This window comes from Sebastes umbrosus, chromosome 9 (assembly GCF_015220745.1).
Source record: "Sebastes umbrosus isolate fSebUmb1 chromosome 9, fSebUmb1.pri, whole genome shotgun sequence".
Classification (NCBI taxonomy): Eukaryota; Metazoa; Chordata; class Actinopteri; order Perciformes; family Sebastidae; genus Sebastes; species Sebastes umbrosus.
In genome coordinates, this window is record NC_051277.1 from 17587986 (window position 1) to 17610235 (window position 22250).

Here is a 22250-nt window from a genome sequence, read left to right on the forward strand (position 1 = left end):
TATAAAATATTTAGATGGCGCAGAGGAAGACAGTAGAGCGAGAACAGAGCAAAAAACAGGAGCAGGAAGCACTGCAGAAGGAATGAGATGACTCCCACTCAGCAACCTTCTCCTCCTGGTGGTGTGTTTGATGTCGGCTCGTATGTGCTGTTTAAATAGGTTTCTTTTACTGTCTGTCAAGTTCCACTTTTTCTCTCACTGTTCCTTTTGAGCACATTTTCCATCCTCTTATGCCTACTCTTCCATCTCTCTCACTAATGTTAGACATCTGTCCATCCCAGACGTCATCTTGGCCCAAATATGACTCAGTGTGATGATGGATCACTAATCCATGTGTTCTCTCCCTTCTTTCCTTTTTAAAGTCTAGCCCTGTGCTATTTTCTCAATAGCACATTCACACATTGGACTTTTTCCAAAGATGAGAAACGGGTGATTTATTTTGCTGCACAAAGTCTAGTTTGCACATCAAAAAAAGGGGAAGGCCATTAGTCTTAGATGTTCTTTACAAATAAGAAGCTTATTAATAATGTAATAGGGTCGAGCCAGTGTTAGCATGTTGCATTCAGGCTATGCTTTCATCTGTGATGAGACACTGTTCACTAGAGCTGTTTGCTTCCCTACTGAGGAAATAAACAATTAATCATTCCACACTACATTTACATGAAGTTAATATTGCATTGTAAAGGCTTTGTTTCTGAATGTTATGTTTTGGCCGATATGGTGACTTGTGGTAACTAGATTTCTGTGAAACCTGATTGTAAGGTGCATTAACACTTTTGTTGAACTTCATTGAACATTGTTTCATTCAAAAGATAATCCAGCAGTTGGGAGACGAGCCGGTGGCCTTTCTTTTAAGAAAGATTCAGTTTGAAAGGTACTAACAAGGCCGTTGCTCAGCTCTGAGTGGTATCTGACTAGCTGAGCTCCGTCTTAGTGATTATCCGACACAGCGGTAGAGGAAGAACAGCCAGTGGCTCAAAGATGCCGATCCAGCTGGGCTACCTGCTAAATAAAACATCGGCTGATCCAGCAAGATTATCTGCACTTGTTGCGCTGCCAGTTTTACCATGCTGTTCAGTGTCTCTGTATTTCCAGAATGACACTGACCCAATTATTAAAGTTTAGTTTGGTAAGAGAGAGTGAACATTCATTTTCTGAGATTTGTTTTGCCAATATGCAACAGAAACATAAAATGCCATTTTTTGGGGAGTGCAATCGCTCTGGGAGATTATGTTCTCTCCACAACCACCAGAAGCGATTGCACTGGCTTTGGAAACAGAATGAAATACTGGGCTTGGAGTCATGAGTATGGCTAAAAACCATAGTGGTTATAAGAGTAAAGACTAATTGAATGAATGAAATAATGAGAATTTTCAGGCCACTGACAAAAAGTGTCTTATAGCTTCCAGATTGTTAAAAGAGTCGGGCTGTTCTCATGCACCGTTTGTAGCTATACCTACAAAATGCAATAAACTGTAATTTGTAAATATCCCACAAAATCAATTTGTATTTATTCCACGTGATTGTGAATCGCCGTACAGGGAAATGCCAGACTTTCACCCAGGAGACGGCTGTTCATGTCCTGCATGAAACCAAAAACCAAAGTTGATTTATTTGTCACGTAACTACCGAACTTAAGTAATGCCACTTCTGTAGTTATTTCAACCCAAAACACAATATTTTCCTAAACCTAACCAAGCTGTTTCCTGTGAAGACAGAAGTTTATTTAGAAAAGATCGTATGCATGTAACATGCAGAAATTGACACATGTTGTTGGACAATCGTGGGAGAGCGCATGAAAAACGAGGAATAACTTTTCATAAGATATCATACAAACTGTTGTATTAGGATATGTTGTGAATGTACTTTCTTATGTCTTTTAAAAAGACAATTTACAGGCTTGATAGATCAAACCACAGTGGAAATGAGATGCTGAATTTACTTCACCAAATCAAGAGTAGGGTAGTTATGATAGTCTTATAAGATAATCTGCCACCAGGTACAACCATGACTAATTGTTAGCAACTAGCTATTGGCACAGAAATTGTCTTGTTAACTACGCATTTTTTTGCATTTCTGACGTCTACTTGAATGTTGCACAGGAATGGTGGAACCCACCACAAACAATGTAAAATTGTTTACAGCAACAACATATACATTGAATAGTTATCGCTACAAAAAGAAACATCACAATCTATGTTAATATGATATTCTTAAAGAATATGAATTCACATGGTATGACTGGTGAAATTAGACTCATTAGAGAAGCACTGACGCTTAATTCAAAAGCTGATGGAAAATATGCTCTGCAATAATGACGCCCCTGTGAGAGTTCCAGCAGGGAGAGAGGAACAGCTGCTTGGTAGAAAGCCATTGTTGCTGTGTGTTTGGGTTAACCACAGAAATAGGCAGAATAATGCACATTCTGCGGCGGGTTAAAAACAGCCCTGTTGATGCTGCCTGATTAGGCTGCTGTTTGTTCCAACTGCACATGACTGACGCATCAGATTCTGATAAGATCTGTCACATGTATTATTATCTCATTGTTGGAAAAGATGTAGTAGGACAGTAGGAGAATCTGTGGTGCAGAAAGGCTGAGCGTACAGGCTGATGCTGAAATTATTTATTATTCTTAGAGTCAATTCAGCATTAAAGCTGCTCTCCCAAATGACTCCTCAAGGTCATACTGCTCCAAGACAGAATAATAAATATGGGAGAGAATTTTCTCATCCGTATTAATAATGTGTGTACCGAAGCCTAAAATGGGAATAATTCTCCACAAATTTAGATGAAAGCTGTCCTTACTTGTCATATGTCATAGTTGTTTGCTTTGTCAGGGCACTCTGCTGCTCATCAGACCAGCTCAGCAGCTGTGCATGTTATTAGTGTCGACGCCAGGCTAAAGACGACACCACCATGAAAAGGTTACTGCAGTGCTGCTGCTCTGTGTCTGAATTCAGCAATGCTAACAGATTTTGAGCCTGACTTTGAGCCAACTCTGTAAAGTTGGAGGTTCTTAGTTAAAAGGCGAGCCCGATCCTCTGAGTACAGATGCTACGGAGAACCTCGGAGCTGATAATTAAAAGTGCATCCGACTGAGGAAAAAAAGTCGACAGTCATTAAGGTGAGAGGTTCGGCCTTATTGAACAGTCTACATAGGGACTGAGACCCGGACGGAGCTGGCACCCCATTACAGAGAAGCTTGGTTATGAGCCACAAGTGCACGCCACAGTCCAAGTTCATTAAATCACTGAGTCCCTCTCATTAATTTCACAATGCTAAACTCGTAATTCGCAAAATGTTAATCTGAAGAGCCGCGTGCGACCGCAGCTCACTCACACGTACGCTGCCATATTTTCAAAAAATGCACAGGAGGAGACGCTGACCACATCAACTCTAAGACAGATCTTTTTTTCATGCATGCCCAGACACATATGAATAACTTCTCTCACAATCTTCTTTTTGGTTCCAAAGAAAATAAGCCTCTGGAGGCTTGTAACTCAGTCTGTAAAGGTAATTCATCAGTGTGAACGACACAACAATCCGATTTTGCAGTATTGCATCACTTTAATATAGGCCCATGAATTCGGTCACCACTGCTCATGTTAACGTGTATGAGAGAGCATTGTTGGTGTCAAGACAGGAGGGAATGTCTTGTACTTGCATTTAAGCATTTTCTCTCCAAAATCAACATTAACGGTTCTCTATTTGATATCCAGCATTGATATAGCAGCAAACAACTATTTGTTATGTAAAGATATCGAGGAGTAATGTCTACCTGAGCAGAGAATGAAGTCACTCTGCTGCCGTGTGTGTTGTAATCCGAGCTTCTCCTTGCTTTGTTGACATAGTCAGGCCGGCCGTGCATGCTTTTTAGTGCATGTTCGTGCATGTGAGCGTGCCCCACTGGCTAGTGGGCTGTATATTGGCAAGAATCTGGCTATACGATATGTATCATGATACAGGGGTTACAATTCTATATATTGCGATACATTGCGATACTGTAAGCAAGGGGATATATTGCAATTTGTTTTATTTAATTTTCGGAAAACTGTCATAGTATAAAGAGCACACCACCATATGCATAAAATTTGAGTAAAAAAAGTTTACTTTTTTTATGCAATCAGAACAGTGGGATGTGCATTTGCATTTATCATAGTCCCTGTAAAATCCCAAATCATAGCATTACTTTGAGAGGGTGCTTACACTGAGAGGGCACATCTCTCTGTCAACGAGTTAATCATTGCATGTTAACTATTAATTAAAAATCAATAGTGTTTTTGAGAATCAATACAGTATCACAATACAATATATGTAATATTTAATTTTTTCAATATTTTCTTACACACCTTGCTGATATCGTTGCAGTAGCACCACCCGCCCACCGTTTCCAACTTAGGTAAACACTGTTGTCTCTGTCAGTACTGTTGCCATTCTTTTCACTGTTAGCGCTATTAGCACCATGAGCTGCGAGCTCCCAGCTCAGCTGGCACCATGTTGAGAGCCGTGCGGAAGCAATAGATAGATGCTCTAAATTTAGCACCTTTAATTTTTGTGATTAAATTGAGACCCACCTAATGTCAGTAATAATCTACTCATGCCAGCAGAAAAATATTCCACCTGCCATCTGTAAATATAACATATAGACTGATATAGTCTGTAATTACCTCTGCCAAGGCCAAAGGCCTTGGGCCAAGGAAGTAATGTTTTCACCGGCTTTGGTTTGTTTGTCTGTCTGTTAGCAGGATTACTCCAAAGGTTTGCAATGGATTTGAATGAAGGAGGGGTGGGGTGTAGCACAATGAACAATCCATTAGATTTCCGTGGCGATCCGGATCATGATCTGGATTCAGGAATTTTTTAAGGATTCCTATCAGCCTGAGCATGAAGACCACAGGGTATAACACATGCGCAGTGTAACTGACACATTGATGACGCATGACCCACCCTCTAAAAAAAACAGACCTGTTACTACTTTTCTCACGCTGGGGAAAAATACTGACGGTTGACGTACAATGTTTGTATTCTGCTGTGACTGAGGTCATGCCAGGAAACGGTGGTGAGGATGTGTGAGTTTCCCAGGCGATACAAAGTGGCTCCTGTGTGTTGTGGTGTAGCTGATAATGAGCACAGACATGTGTGTGTGTATGCTGAGCTAATTCTGGAAGAGGCAACCAACGCCCTTTCTCATAAAACACTCACCCTGAGACTCAAACAGTTCCCAAAAAGTTACCACCAAAGCTATTTCTAGCTTTTGACCTTGTGTCATCCAAAACAAAGATGCAGCAAATTGGTTTCTTGTGATTTGTGTAACAGCAGCATTATTATCTGATATCAACCATATGTTAAGTTTGTGGTCTGATCCATCAAAGCCTTGACAGTTAATTTATCCTCTCTGAAAAATGCAAGATGCCACACCGAAGGTTGAGTTGACTGAGCACAGCAGCAGCCTCGGTTCAGGCCGGATAATTGAATATAGTGAACTAGTCATCACTCTTGTCCTTTGTGTTTCATTTGAGCCAGACTGTGTCAGCGGTGTTCAAAACTCATTAGCCTGTGTACATTGCACCACTGACATTTATCTGCGTGATACTCTCTTTTGGCATATTAATAGTTGATTTGGGATGGCCTAGAAAAGCAAGCCACTTAATTTGATCAAGACAGATTGGATGTTTGTTGGAATATTTAATGGTATTTGTCAAGTATTAAGTGGGGTTGTGACCAGAAAGTGGTCAGCCCCTACAGCAGCTAGAAGAATGTGGTTTGGAAAAGTGAAGGACAGCTAATGTCAAGGTGCATTTGTGCAATTTGTGCTGCTGCTGAGTAGCTACCAGTAGAAGAGTGTGGTTTTACTGGGCAGATCCCGGTGGCCACCAGCAGAAACATGTGGTTTTGAGGATTTGAGGAGAACAAGAATGCTCAGCTGACTTTTCAAATAAATATATATATCACAAAATCAGGGCTATAAAGTGTTTGTTGACTTGTCTCTGTGCTTAGTCTGTTACTTTCACGATGGAATCTATAAATAAACCTGACTTGACTTGATAAAAATGTTTACATGCACACAGTATCAGAGAGACCTCATTCACAAACAGGCTCTTGAAATTTTATGGTAATGTCTTATCTGTTTGCCAGACCAGATTGTGGTCAGAGAGGCCTTTTATCACATCAAAGGCTTGTTGCTGCTCAACACATGTTGCTCACACAAGGTTAGCTTTATTTTTCACAATAATCACTGGCTAAAGTGGAAAAAGCATCAATTTTCTGACACCAATTTAGAGTTTTACTTTTGAAGCAGTGCCTCTGGCAGACTGCGAGTGAAGTTTTGGGCAAATGACAGCAAAACAAGATGAAGAAAAAGGCGCGTTATTTTTATCGGCTCAATTATTACATCTGAGCTTTAAACCACATGAATGCCTGCACTTTTTGTCTCATGCTACACTCCCAATTATCCCATTCATCCACTTTTGTCTGTGAGGTTTTTCTCAGCAGGGAAAGTGACAGAAGCAAAATATACCAACAAGCCGAACTGTGATTCTAACAAGGTACTCTCATCAAAGTGAAATCACTGTCTGTCTCTTGTTTAGGACCTGCGAGGGAGGGACAGAATATCTGCGTTATTTATATTCACAGGTTGGATATTTTTCTCTGGGTGTCCTCTTGATTAGCTTCCTTTTCTGCCTCCCACAGGAAGAGAATATTGTGGGCTGGAAACATAATTTTTGTAGCAGCTTAAAACTAATGTGAAAGAGGGGGAGAAAAGCAAATGGAGGTGATCGAGTGAGATAGCCTTGTTGTTGTGCTGTTCACAGGTTGATGACAAACCTGTTTCCAAGTTCTACGCAGTATTTTCCTATTAAGTCAGAGAGAGCTCTTTGGCATCACCAGCCCTATTAATGTATGAATGTGCTGACCCCTGGTTTTCACTGCCACACCTGTTTCCATTCAGAGGATCCAAATGTTCCACTCAGAGTTTCCTTTTGTAAAACATTGTAAGGATTTAAGGGTACATCCACCTTTTACATTGTGTCACCAACCCATCCCGTCTGCATGTTTTGTGGGGGTGCAACAGGAGTATGGGGCTCCGGTGCATTGCGAGCCATTTGATCCTTACATAACTTAGGGCTGTGTATTGGCAAGAATCTGACAATACGATATGTATCATGATACAGGGTTAATGATTCAATATACTGCGATTAGGGCTGTCAATCGATTAACTGCAAATTAATCACGCATTTTTTATCTGTTCAAAATGTACCTTAAAGAGAGATTGGTCAAGTATTTAATACTGTTATTAACATGGGAGTGGGAAAATGTGTTTTCTTTATGCAAATGTATGTATATAATTATTATTGGAAAACAATTAACTACAAAAAAAAAGACAAATCTTTTCCAGAAACCCTCACAGGTACTGCATTTAGCATACAAAATATGCTTGCCCCAAACTGCATGTGATTATCATAAAGTGGGCATGTCTGTAAAGAGGAGACTCGTGGGTACCCATACAACCCATTTTCATTCATTTAACGTACATTTGGAGTATGACATGGTTGGTACCAATGGATTCCTTAGGTTTTCTAGTTTCTATGTTGAGGGGAGATGTCATGCCAGTTTTTCCTCCCCAAATTTAGTGTAAATTTGTAGCGTTATTTAGCCTTCTTTGCGACAAGTTAGTATGACATGGTTGGTACTAATGGATTCCTTAGGTTTGCTAGTTTCACATGATGTCAGTACCTTCACTCTTCACTCTTTAAAACTGAGCCTGAAAGATCGAATAGCGGCCAGGTCCGTATTTTTAAGAGTTTAATTAAATACAGTTTTGGAGAATTGATACAGTATCATAAAACAGAAACTTGCGATACTCATTTGTATCGTTATTTTCCCATACCCCTGATATAACTGGTGTGAGAGCATGTGTCTGTATTCTTGGCAAGAAGTCAGTAGGTGTTGAGCTTCACCAAGGTTGTCCCTCGTCACCGGTTCTCTTTGTGGTCTTCATGCACAAGATATCAAAGCGCAGAGTGTCCGGTTTGGGGACATCAGAATCACCTCCCTGTTTTTTTGCAGATGATGTGATTCTGTTGTTGTTTATCAGACCGTGACTTCCGGCATGCTCTGGGACAGTTTGCAGCCATGTGCCAGTTGAGGTTGTTTGGGTCTGTGATCAGGATGCCTCATGGGCGCCCTTTGGAGGTTTTCCTTGCACGTCCACCTAATAGAGGACCCTGGGGTGGACCCAGAACAAGCTGGAGGTGTTATATATCTCATCTGGCTTGAGGAGCTGGAAGACGTCTGTACTACCTTGCTTAGCCCGCTGCCATGGCGACCCTGCCCCAGATAAACGGTGGAAAATGGATGGATGGATGGAAGACATCAATCAGTAATGCATTCCAGGAGTAACTTTGCAATGATATAAATTACCATATAGATTGTAGAGAGGGTTTCTCATAAATATTTTTTATCCTGTCGCAGAATCAACCCATTTAACCTGAGTCCAGGTCTGACATTGCAGTGATGGCGATCTTTGATCAAATTGGTAAATGTTGGTGAAAACATGCTTATATGTTTTTTTAACTCACTTCTTGAACCATCTGTTCTAGTTAGTAAGTTTCTACAGCTCCTAGAGAATGACTGTGATCCTGTCACTTTCATCAATGATGGGTTTGTGGACGTGTTGATGGGTCTAAATATAACATTCAGACTTGTCAGTTATCACCGGCGTTCCTGCGACTAAGATATATCTTGTGATTGGTCTGTTGAGAGAGGTGATGATGGGGTTTCCTCACATCAGAAAAGGTGCAAATTGGCTCCTCTTCAAAGCCCTGAAACTTTAGTTTTACTGTTGAGTTTTTGTCGAAAACTATTCCACTGACAAAGTCTGATATACAGTAGCAAAACATCACATTGTCTTCGATCGTCTAGGCTAGGGAAAATAAAAAATGCATCACTAAACAAAACAATGCGCCTGGAAATCCATTGCCAGAATCTGTTTTATAAGAGTGTCAAGTGTTGGGATTTTTTAAACTTGAACTCTCAATGTCACTCGACATCGGGGCTTTATTTTGACATCAGACCATTTTATGGATTTTTTATTAGAGATTACAGTGAACAGTGAAGTCAAATTTGTATTTTAATTATCAAAAGTTTGGGCTGTCAATCGATTGAAATTAAAATATTTAATTGCGATTAATCACATGATTGTGAATAATCGCGATGAATCTCAAATTAATTACAAATTTGATTGTCTATTTGAAATGTACCTTAAAGGGAGATTTGTCAAATATTGAATACTCTTATCAGCATGGGAGTGGGCAAATATGCTTGGTTTATGCAGATGTATATATATATATGTCTATGATTGGAAATCAATAAACAACACAAAATCATGACAAATATTGTCCAGAAACCCTCACAGTTACTACATTAAGCATAAAAAAAATTTGCTCAAATCATAACATGGCAAACTGCAGCCCAACAGGTAACAACAGCCGTCAGTGTGTCAGTGTGCTGACTTGACTATGACTTGCCCAAAACTGCATGTGATTATCATAAAGTGGGCATGTCTGTAAAGGGGAGACTCGTGGGTACCCATAAAACACATTTTCATTCACATATCTTGAGGTCAGAGGTCAAGGGACCCCTTTGAAAATGGCCATGACAGTTTTCCTCACCAAAAAGTTTGGAGCGTATTTTAGCCTCCTTCGCGAGAAGCCAGTATGACATGGTTGGTACCAATGGATTTCTTAGGTTTTCTAGTTAACTATGCTGCGAGTATCTTCACTTTAGCTTTAAGACCTGCTACAACCAAGTGGCGATAAAACAAATTTGCGCTATTTGCTATTATCCCATAAACTTTGACAGCCCTATTAAAAGTAAATCAGTCATAATTCTTGAAGACAAAACAAAAACTAGACTGTATGCTGTCACCAAGTTCTGCATACTGAAACTGTCTGCAGGGTAGAAACGCATATTGTATTCTTCTAATCCATGTCATCATTTGTGCAAGGCTGTAAGATCTCTTGTGCATTACTGGCATTTTGTGTTTATAACTGCTAATTGATATGACCACTCAAATAAACCATTCTCAACTCTCATTATGTAGCAGTAGCAGATGGTTGTGTGCTAGTATAGACACTGATCTCACATTTACATTTAAATATCAGACATAAACTGGCACTAACACCCAGAGCAAGTGGAAATGAGTGCAGTGCCAACAATAGCTATTTATCAGAATGATGTTAATCTGAAGTGTAGGACTCTGCAAACAACATTAATAAACATTTTAAAGAAAAGTCATAAACTGTGTACAGTTTGAATAATTTTACAATAGATAGACTCCCTTTAACAATTAAAAAAAATCATTTTTCATACGTTACATACTGTATATTTGAAATTATTTGTCAGAATTAAAAGGTTTTGCTTCTCTTTCTATTCACCTCTTTTGTTTGTGATAAAGAGACTACTGACTTACTTGGCATTCAGAGGGGGTGAAAACTCGTTGAACCACTTTGTCATCCATTGACAGGCCTGTTGTCCTCTTATTGTCTCTTATTAGGCAATCATTATGGTGAAATGTGGCACATTGATGCGCATCAGTGACTAAGAGACAATGATGGTGGACGACAGGGGGAGAGATTGGCAGCGCGCAGCCGCGTCGTTCATAATTAACCACGGTTTTGTAAACACACCTCATGTGAATTATGCTAAATAATGAGCTGTATTGAAAATTAATGAATGCTTTCAGAGTGATTTAGAAACACAATTCATTATTCAGAGTGCAGCAAATAAACCTAATTGGAAAATGTCAGTTAAGTGATCACACAAATGTTATCATGTTTCCTTTGTGTGTTTTCATGTATAACATTCCACAGGTATCAACCAAATATATGATATGCAGAAGCTTCAAAAAGCTCAAGCATAGCAACATGTTTCTTAGTGTTTACTGAATGCTAAAAAAATCCTCAGTATCCAGGTATGAAGCTTTACAATCTGGAGCTATTTTCAACACAGCTGCTCGCTTCTCTTGCCAAGGAATCCCTCCTGGACCGGTGGGGAACAATAGCTTATTAGGGCCCAAATGATGGGCTATGTGTTCTGTTTTCTCCGATTATTTCTCACTGACAAAAAATGTAACATTGCACCTGGTTGACCCTCGACTAAACAATGCAGTGATTGTCCATGGTGGGTCTTCTTTCTGTTGACTCCCTCCGTTTGGCCTCTGAGGCCACATCTCACTTGAATTCCTGTTATTTCTAGTATAAAATCTGAGGCGTTGAATGATGTGTAACATGCCAGAGGTGGTGATCAGATCTTTTCAGGGCTGTAATACATTGGTTTTTAGCTTGTCGTTTTGAATGTGTGTCGATGTGTGTAATGATTTCCTTTTGGATTTTTGGAAATGGAAGGTGTTTTGAAGGATTCTTTTGTCGCTCTTGTCTTAAAGGTTAAGTTTGTAACATTTCTGGGGATCTATTAACATAAATATAATATTCATAACTATGTTTTAATAAGTGTATAATCACCTAAAACTAAGAATCATTGTGTTTTCCTAGAATGAGCCCTTCATATCTACATAGGGAGCGTTACTCCTCCATGTTTATAGCCCAGAACGGACAAACCAAACCATTGGCTCTAGAGAGAGCCTTTCGCATTTTTACGTTACCTTAAGGCCACCGTAGTTCTTCGACACGCTTTTAGCTGATTGCTAAATTGTTTGTTTAGATGAACTGTTGATTTCTGTCTTTTTTTAACTGGTAGTTGTGTCGAATCCAGAAGTGTAATCTATGGTTACCATGTCTAAAGATACATATGCAGCGTTTTTACTGCTGAGTCAATGTGGCCAGAGCCTGGATTAACAATCAAAGTAGACTGTTAAGTGAACACATAAAAAGCCTCAGTAAAACATGGTGTTAAAATATATATTAATACTAAAAGACTACAAATGAAAAACATGTTTAGACAAAGAAGTGATAGGTTGTAACTGGAACTTATTTATGAATGACTGTTAGATAGTAGGCAACATCAAATGACAATACTGGATATGACTGTATTGTCTCTAAATAGGTTTAGCTGGAAGGATTATTCATGGAATCCCCACATCTAGCACCTACAATATGACACCCAGTGTGTGTGTGTGTGTGTTTAGGAGACATTTGTAAGTTCAGCATGTGCATCTGTCGCGGACTATTGCTAGTCATTGCTGCCATCCGCAGCCTACTGTGAAGTAATTGTCAGTTTTAGACTCAAACACGGGGTTTCATGCTAATCTGACTTGTTTTCTCATTATCCTCCTCCCAACCCCCTTCCCCCTTCTCTCCCTTCTACGCTCATTATCTGTCGACTGGTTTTCACCTCACTCTGTCCTCATCCTTTTTCATCCTCTCATTCGTCTCCATCCTCTCTCTCTCTCTCTCTCTCTCTGTCTCTCTCTCCAGCCCAGCGTCGTCCACAGTGGTGCTGCTCGTTGCTAACTAGGCTGCCTCCGAGCCCACAGGTACGTCCCCTCCTCCTCCTCCTCCACTTCATGCTCTATTTTTAACTCCACTCTGCAGGATCCTTCCCCATGATTCTCCCTCTCCAACCCCAACTCGCATCTCTGTCAGCACCTCTCCACCATTCCTGCCAAGTGGTAGGAGCCTGTGGACCAATAGCTATTTATTAATTCATGCCCAAGCTCGCTCTTCTATTTTATGTGTTGAAGAAGCGCTGCCTCAACTTAATTTTGACCATCTATGAGAGGGCACACTTTTCGTTTCCATAACAACACTATAAATGCTCTTTTCAGCTCCTCTTTTTACATCATATTTGAAGTATAAATGATGAGAAAACAGTGGGGTGAGTTGAGGTAGAGGAAGGGAGGATATGACCAAGGCCATGATTAGGACTCAAAAGCACAATGTTTAAAGTACATGTAATGCACCAAAAACCTGCTGTGAGCCACACGGACTTAAATGACTGGATTAGTAGCGGATACATTCATTCATGTCTAAAATGGTTTGCTTTGTTAAGCTGCCACCTTGCCTCGCATGGAGCCTGGCAGCCGTCCCGGCCCCCCCGTCGAGTGGAAACATAATGCACTTGTTGGACTGTATAGCTGGAGTCCGGGGCCTCGTCTGCTCCCCCTCCTCAGCCTCTTGTCTTTTAAGACCGCTCGACTGGCTTTTCCCGGTGCATATCCTCCTGACAAGAGCTTACAGCGCGTAACCTCCTCCAGCAGAGGATGAGTACCACGCTCTCGAGGCTGTCTGTGTTTGTGTGGAAGAAGCCTTTTCACTTTATTACACACAGGTTGAGTGGGTGTGCAGTTCTCTCACGTAAACTATTGTTGAAGTTATTTACGCTTTTGTGATGGTAAAGAATACGGCTTGAAATGGATTGCGCTGTTAGTATAGCCCTGGTAGCTAGAATTTTCATTTGTGCTGTTTACTGTCTGATTGTATAGATTTTTTTAATTTTTTTTTATTTTGGGGATCTCAGGAATGCCTGGAGGGAATTTCTTCAAATTTAGCACAAATGTCCACTTCAACTTAAGGATGAACTGATTAGATTTTGGAGGGCAAAGGTCAAGGTGTGACCTTACGTCTGTCCCATTCCCGTTAAAGCAATATCCTCAGGAACACCTACTACTGGCACAAGCATCCACTTGGACAAGTGGGCAACTCTGGGGTCTTAAATGTGAAGCCAATGCAGAAGTGCCTTAAACTTGCATTCTTTCTAATAGCCAGCAGGGGGCGACTCCTCTGGTTGCAAAAAGAAGTCTGATTGTATCGAAGTCTATGAGAAAATGAGTCTACTTCTCACTTGATTTTTTACCTCAATAAACATTGTAAACATGAGTTTATGGTCTCAATCTCTAGTTTCAAGTCTTCTTCAATACAACATGATGTTCATTTAGTAAATTATGGTTTACTCTATTCAGAGTAAAATAAACCATAAAGCAGGGTATGCTTTAGGGCGGGGCTACTTTGTGATTGACAGGTCGCTAACACGGCGTTGTCCGGTCTGGTAGTTGTCCATGTTTTCGTCAAAAACTTGAACCCTTTCACAGTGTGTTTTTAGTTCATGAAAGTTAATTATAACCTTTTTGGTTGCCTAAAAAGTTTGGTTGTACTTAGCTCCACCCTTTCGTGTCACTTCTGGTTGCAAAAAAACAAGACAGCGACGGCCAAAATGCTGAACTCAAGGCTTCGAAATTGCAGTCCACAAACCAATGGGTGATGTCATGGTGACTATGTCTGCTTCTTATATACTGTCTATGGTATATATATATACAGTATATATATTTATTTTTGCAAAAAAATGTTAAACCATCTTTAATAACTTTATTAGGATGATGCCGCTTTATAGCTTTCCAAGTGGTAGGGGTGTTTTGTCTTATCACATCGGAGAGGATCCCGTAATAGATATAAGTTAAGTCATGCAACATCGATTCTCAGTGATATCCTTTCTATTTAGTGGTTTAGTGGTTTAGTGGTGCTTGTAAGGCTTATTGGAGGACTACAGACAAAAGAACAATCTATTTTTCTTATGAACTAGGGGGCTTAGTTCCCATGGTTACACTGTTTGTCTTTGATGTGAAGCATTTACATGTAATATGAACTTGACCAAGGTTGTCTTTGATTCAAAGGGGAGGAGGGACAGACGGAGAAAAAGAGTATAAAAAAGGCTAGATTGAGGGTCATTTAAAAGTCATTGGAGCCAGGCTTTGGCCTATTGGCAAGTTTGATTTCAATGATGGCCTCTCAAGAACAGATTACACTTTAAATACCAGCAGACATAACGAGATTAATTTCCATTTTCTGTTGTGCGATACAGACAATTGAGAGGGCCGGTCATGTCTGAGGTAAACAACATTTTGTCAGCCTTAACAACACGGTCTGACTCGGTAATGATCCTCGTCTGTGTTCCCAGACGTGGCATTTAGGACTAAGGACAGACCTGCCTTCAGTGCCTTGCATCATCCCTCCCTGATTTCCTCATGCAGAACCTACACAGGTAAACAGCTATGAGAGAATCCATTAGTCAAACCCACAGTCCTTCACGGCTATAGACAGCTGCTGTCAATGGGAGGCTTTTGAGTTATTATGTGCCTCACCGAAAGAAGCATGCCGCCTGGTTTCTGAAGGATTTTACACACATAGCGGCTCAGAAATACACGCACACATACATTAACTTTCTTCCCACCTCCTGTCGAGACACATCGCACACTCTCTGAGTGCCCAGTCTGTGCCTGTCAAGGAGGCGCACTCTGCAGCAGATGCAATAGGCCAAGCAGTGGCTTGCTGGGATAATGCACAGAGTGATGCTGCCAAATTTGTGATGTTGCATGGAGTGTAGGCTTTGAATGAACAGCAGTCCTTTCAGTGCACTCCCATGCTTTAGCATCGTGTTTACAGCCCTTTCAAAACCATGCCAGGCTAGGATGTTTGTAGCGTGTCAACCCAATCTCTTTTCCCCGTGTTTTTCCTCTACGCTTACTGGGCAATACAGGAGGAATGCCACTTTTAAACAGCTCTTTCGATGATTGACTGATTCCATCTTGGACATATTTTGGTTGAAAGCAGGAGGGAGTCCCAAGTAGCTGCATTAGAAGGACCTTTTGTAAATTGGCTCTCCTCTATGAGCCACAAGGGCCTCTAATTCTCTCATCTTTCTGCTCCACTTCTGCTTCCCCCTCCTCTGCTCTGCATCTATTTCCCTCTGATGTCTGTTTCTCACTCATCTTCATTTACTCGCTCTTTTTTGAGCCTGGCAAAAGCATAAATAGATTATTAATACTAGAGAGGCAAGGCCCTTTTCTGTTTCCCGCTCATTTTCATTTCATTTCCCTTCCTCTCCGCTTGTCTCATCCCTCCTCCCTCCTCCCGACAGCCGAGCTACCCCGCAGCCTGCCTTGGCCAGGTACAGCACGAGATGAAAGCTTTGCAGCCAGAGCTCTCTTTCAAAGATGCCTTCTGCTGCATCCCTGCTCTCCGTGGGCACTCGGTTGTCCCTGCCAGGCAGATGGAGAGAAAGAGGGCAAAGGGAAGGAGAAGCAAGGAAGGGCAAAATAATGAAGGGAAGATTACTAGAGACAAACGGAGAAAGTAGAGAGAGAGAGAGTTTACCTCGTACTCCTGATCCGGAAGTTGCACCTGGCCTCTGTAGCTGATCAAACAAAGCTCAGCATCCAGGTGAGTGAAGCTAGGGGGAAGTGATGTGCCCCGGCTTCCACATCGCTTCCTGTTTGAAGCTCCTCTTATACACTCAGTCTGGAGGTCGCCACGGGACATGAAGGAGTTTTTGAAAGTGTTCCTGACATGTTTTCATCATCTGATGTCTCGGAGTCACACTGAGGTCTGGGTTCAGTCGGAGAACATCTTGTGCCTTCGACGAAATCCATTGAACTGTATCCCTCAAGGTGAAATTTAAATGGCTTGAGCGCCCAATCAAGTCAGGATGATGTCCTCACATATTTTGTAGGGATGGGAAAAAAATCAATTCACCTATGTATCGCAATGTTTTTTTACGATTTTGAAATTGATTTTTTAATGCCAGAATCGATATTTGCTTTATGCGGAGGTAGAAGGAAGTTACCGCTTTTATTGTTGTAGTTTGTAGAGCACCCATATACTGACATTAATGCATTCAAACAGCCCCGATGGAGCTGACCATGGATATATAAAGAGAACAGAACTGACGGGGAGAGCTATCGACCGACTTGTCGAAGTTAGCGGAAGTATACATGTGTGATTACGTCCGATTTTCAAAATAAGGTATTAAAAAAGGGAACTATATATACAAAATAGATAAATGGAAATACAGTTGATTGGATTATATTCACCAGAAGTATAAAACATTACATGTCCCTTATAAAGTAAAAATAAAATACCACTAAATTGTAAAGGAAATATCTTTATTCTTTGATTTTTGAGTTGCTAGAAAAAATTGTGTCTGACAATGACTGATATATTTAACTTCAGGACATCTCTGACTACATTAATGCTGAAAATCAAACCTTTTTACTGTATCAATTTAGATATTTTTCCAATGTAAAAGTCCCGAGAAGTGTATGACTCAACTTTTTTTCATGGTCTAGTGTTAAAAAAAGGGAAAGAAAATTACTATAAATCGTAATATCGAATCGCAATACCTGTTGAATGGCAAACAACGATCAAAGAGCAGAACAATAAACATTTCTGTCTCTTTGAAAGAGAAGTTTGATCTGGAGGAAAAACATTCTTTCAGGAAAATAACACGTGGAGATGACATTCACTTGATATAGCATTTTGTTTTGGGATAAATTCCTTCTATTCAAACTTATCAATAGGACGTGCTGATTCCCCCACTCGAAATAATATTGGCTCACCACACAGGAAACATGTCGTGCTCATGCTCCACCATTATATGGCAGTTCTCCAGAATTACCATTTCATTCTCGTCAAAATCGTCTGCTGCCTCAGCTCCCAAACTGTTTTACAAGCTGCTACTAGACCAAATCAAAACACAGCGTCGTGGTCGCGAGCCCAAACAGACATTTATTAGCTTCCGTCGGAGAAGCCATTGCCTGGGAATAATTGAAAACTTTAAGCGTAAAAGAGATATTGTGTTTGCCGTCAGAATGTAATCGATTTTCTTCTTTAAAATAACCGTCCGTGATAGCGTTCTCCTGGGTGATTGGAGGGAGGACAAGCAGGCTCTATGGTACACCTACATAAATCTTGTCTGAAGACAAGCTAGATAATGCACTGTAGGTCTGAGCGGAGAGATTTAGCCTCTGGATGCCGCGGTGACGGGAGATACTGAGGGGAGGTAGTGCGGGCAGTAAAACAACTGACAGTTGGTCATTACGAAAAGACGCAGGTGGGCCAAAAATCAATCACGCCGAGACTGGCCTGGACTCTGACAGATGCTTGACGTCTGCTTGATGAAGAGCTCTGCTGTTCCTCTGAGTGATGAGGAGGAGGAGGAGGAGGAGGAGGAGGAGGAAGAAGAGGGGGGAATGAAAGGGGAAAGAGGAGCGAGGGATGAGTTGGAGGAGGCATGGAGGAGGAGGTGTGAAGACAATAATGAAGCACTGAATCAGGGAATCAGCAGGAAAGTAGCAAAAGGGTTGAGGTGATGTATATGGTAATGAGTAGATATGGGGGGAAAGTTGAGGAAATAGGAGGAGGTCAGCATTTCATAGAGTAGAGAGAAAAAAGGAGATGAAGACAAAAGAGGAGGAAAAGATAAAAAAAAAGGGCAGGCCAGGAGACATTTTTGGCAACACCTCAAGTGGAGCTGTCATTTGATGTGGCTACAGTTACCGTAACAGCACTTTAACAGCACCGCGTGCAGGTTTTAGAGCGGGTCGGTAGTGCGTGTTTTGACAACACCTTTATAGGCTATTTCATGGTGTCTGCTCTAACTCTATGAGAAAATATCTCAAGTGTGAAATGCCACTGCATTATTGGCCCGCGCTCAATAACTCGGAGCACTTTATTTAATTTTTTTTTTGTGTCCATTTTCTACTCATTTAAAAAATGTGTGTATCAAAGGGGGAATTTTCTACTCCGGGACAACGTCTGGATTGTAAATCCACTTTTTAAAGGTCGGCAAAAGTCCAATGAGATTCATTTCAAACAGTGAGAAATAACTTGAATCAAAGGACAGTCATTTCATCATACATACAGCTTAAGGTCTTTGCACACCAAGTCCGTATTCTCATATGAGATTTCTTAATCTGTCATCCGTCATAAATAACATTATGCACAGAAACCTTGAACACTGATTCCGATGCGTTTTATTATTCTATTCTATTTATTATTCTAAGTGCATTGTGCTGGGAGATGAGTGAATGTTTAACATGCCATTTTGGATGACGATGTTTGCCCAGACGGTGGCTCTGAGTGGTCAAACAACCCTCTTTTGCCTTTTGACGAATGCAAAAAATGCAGAAAATGGAACCTGTTCTGAAAACTTTAACGACAGACAAAAGTCAGTGTATAAACGTGATTGACACAACGTGAGGTCAAATTTATTTTTAAACGTGCAACAATTATGGATGAAAAGTACGGACTTGGCATGCAAAGATCTTTAGTCTGCTCAACATGACTACTTTATGGCATCAGCGTGAAATTGCAGCCCTTTTGGCACCATAACCACCATGTCTGTGAGTCTAGGTAGCACAATACAAAACACGTCCTTTGCTGATGCTAATATCCTCTGTTGTAATCTATCTCGGCAGATTGCGAATCTTTTTTTAATATACAAAATGCATTGTTGAGCTCGTATCTGTGTGGGAGCCCCCAGTACAATGAGATGAAACTGCAGTAAATGGAGGGGAATGAATCGTCGCGGCGAGCAACAATCCTGTTGCAAATGGGTAAACATGTTTACAGAGCAGTAAGAGTACTTATCTGGTGCATCAATGTCAGTTTAAGTATTCCACGACAGAGCCACCAGACAGCATATGAACAAACTAGTTTTAGATTAGTGTTTGGGCTGTCGGGGTAGAATAGAAAATGACTTAGCTAAGCTTTACGACTTCTTTGTTGGCTCCATGTTGCCCAGGCACTCTGATTAGCAGTTCATTTGCAGAGCTATTGATTTTGACAGTTTTTGTTAACACACATACTGTCATCCAGCCTCCAGTCACTTCAGCACCGACCTCCTTTCAAAGCTCTTTATTCAGCTCAAGTGAATAGGTGGCACCACACTCCAACCTGGTAGGTATACAGCCAAAGGGGTTCAGGTCAAGTGGAAATTAGCGTTCTCATTTGATGTGCCTGATGTGCACGTCAAGAGAAAACGCCTCAAAGTTGCAAAGAGTTGCCCTTTAAAATAATCATGAGGTCATTTGCTGCTGAACCAAGAATTAAGCAATTTAAAAGAAAGTGAGTAGGACATGCAATCAGTGCTGAGTATGAATAATAAATTAAGGAAAAGATTGTGGGGGTTTTCAGTTGCTCATCCCTTAGGTCTGAATTATGCATAAATCATCCCTTTGCTATTACTACTACTACTACTACTACTACTACACTTACTTACTTTCTTATTGACAGATCTCTTCTTACAGAAATGATTAGCCTCATTTTGATCTCAAACTATGAATGTGTTATATTAATCATCATTTACTGGATAGTCCAGTTGAAAGAAGGACAGGGAGTGACTGACTCTCGGTCAGTGGCCCTATGGCTTCAAACTATGATGCTCTAGATACCTTAGCGTCAGTTTTTGACGGCGCGTCAATATTCACTTGTTACATGCATAATGTATTGTCTTTTCAAAATAAACTTCCATTTTCACAGGAAGTTAGGTGTAATAAACAAAACCACAAGTTAGGGTTACGAAAAGGTTGTGGTCGGCGTTATCTTGACTAACGACTCACGTGACTAGGGAGCAGAGGGGTGGACTGGAGTCACATTACTTGGACTGGAGTCAGACTCGAAAGACTTGCAACTCGACATGGACTTTATCACCAATGACTCCTAACTTCTCTTGGATTTGAGCCTGAGACTTGATAACTTCCCCCAAATCTCAAGGGTTAAGAAGTATGTTATATTATTCAAAAAGTGTGCCAAGAATCGATTCATTTCCTGAATCAACTAACGTTAATGCTATTCATTCCCAGCAAGTCAACACTCAATTCCCCAGATCCACTTTGTTCGAACCAAGAACTAACGTTACGTTACAGGGCGCCTGTTGTAAAAAATGATACCCAAGATGATTTCATTCGCGTACAAAAACTATGCTATTGGTCAACAAAAAACACATTACAGTATGTAAAACATGTGGGTCGAATATTAGATTACTTTTGGTGAAGAGTGCATTATGACTTGTTTAGGACTCGAAACTCAAAGTTTTAGACTTGACGAGGGACTTGAGTGCAAAGACTTGAGACTTGTGAAACAGTGACACGGTCCCACCTCTGCTAGCGAGTGTCTAACGACTCACATGACTCACGGGACTAACGATACTAACGAGTCACGCGACTGACGTGACAAAGTAAGTCACGTTGAGTTTTAGTTTCACATGGGACACGAACAGCGGATGCCTAGGTGAAAATCCTGTGTTAATTCCCGCCCACCCATGGCTGACTTCTTGCTCTTAAATACTACGTACGTTGCTCTGAGCATCTAATAATGACTCAGAGTTATCCAGACCCTTAAAGGGTTCCTCTGTGCGTCAGTATCAGACACCGAGGGGCACGAGTTGGGAGTGAGAATGGGTTGGCAGGTTTCACTCTAATTGGGTTTGCAACCATCGTATTATTGGCATATGCTTGGTAGCAAATGAGATAATTCAGATGAGATATTAACTTCATATTTTATGACTCTCTATTTGATTTTATATGCTTTATTTATATGCAGATACTTTTTTGCCATCCCTCTGTTTATGTTAATGAGTGCTGCACAGCTGCAGTCTTTACAGCACATGTTGCCTGCTCCATACTCTCCCTCAATCTCTATTTAATTCTTCTCTATTGGATACTATCACTTTCCTCACTTTTACCTCCGTCTACGTCCTCTACCTCTTTCATCTGCTTTAATCAAGCATCCGATCAGAGACCCAGGAGGACGAGGGATAATGAGATTAGGCCTGTACATGTTTACACATTCTGATTTACGTTGAGCTTTCTTCTGTCTGACCCATATTTTCTCTATCAGCCTCCTCCGTGTTTTTGCTTTTTCTGTCTCCAGTCTCCCTCGCAGGCTCTCTATCTTCTGTTGCTTGCCTTTTTTTGCTGCAGTAGCAGTGTGTATACGCACACTTTGTTCACCAATAACCAGTAATGTCATCCACTCTACACCAGTGAGGTTTTAATTCCAACACTGCAGCATCAGATCTGATGATTATTTCAGTTCAGTTGACGGTCTCATACATAATCTAGACATTCTTGCGGTTGCGTTGTGGGTTATGTAATAAAAATTCACTGGGGGACTTATTTATGGTGGAGCCTAGTGCCATTAGAAGTGAGCATGTGTGTGTATATACAGTGACTCATGTTGAGCACTTCTCCTCCAGCTATTTGTCATTGAAACTGTCCTCATTGCAGCCTCCCTTCATGTCACCTGAACCACTCAATTTTTACACAGTAGAGCTATCCAAACAGGGGAGAAAAAAAAGTTATTGAGGCTACAACTAATGCAACGTGCAGAGTCCCAGGTTTTAGCAGCCAACCCTTGAGAGGAAGCATAAGGTCTTTGCAGTAAGGGGAATGGAATAAGTGCTTAGCAGGAGGGCCCTATTGATCCACTGGGGCAGAGATAAGGTGAGCGAGCCAATTC

At 40.9% G+C, this 22250-nt stretch overlaps 1 protein-coding gene across 3 annotated transcripts in view; it reads left to right on the forward strand.

The window, feature by feature from the left end:
- mid2 (midline 2) overlaps nt 1-22250 on the forward strand; it is a 189306-nt gene that overhangs the window by 33221 nt on the left and 133835 nt on the right. For 2 of the 3 annotated variants that reach the window (XM_037780376.1, XM_037780379.1), the window contains exon 2: nt 12435-12493. The exons of the other annotated variant lie outside the window; for it this stretch is intronic. The gene's annotated coding sequence lies outside the window, so the exon portion shown is untranslated. The remainder of the gene's footprint in view (nt 1-12434; nt 12494-22250) is intronic. 3 annotated transcript variants of the gene reach the window in all.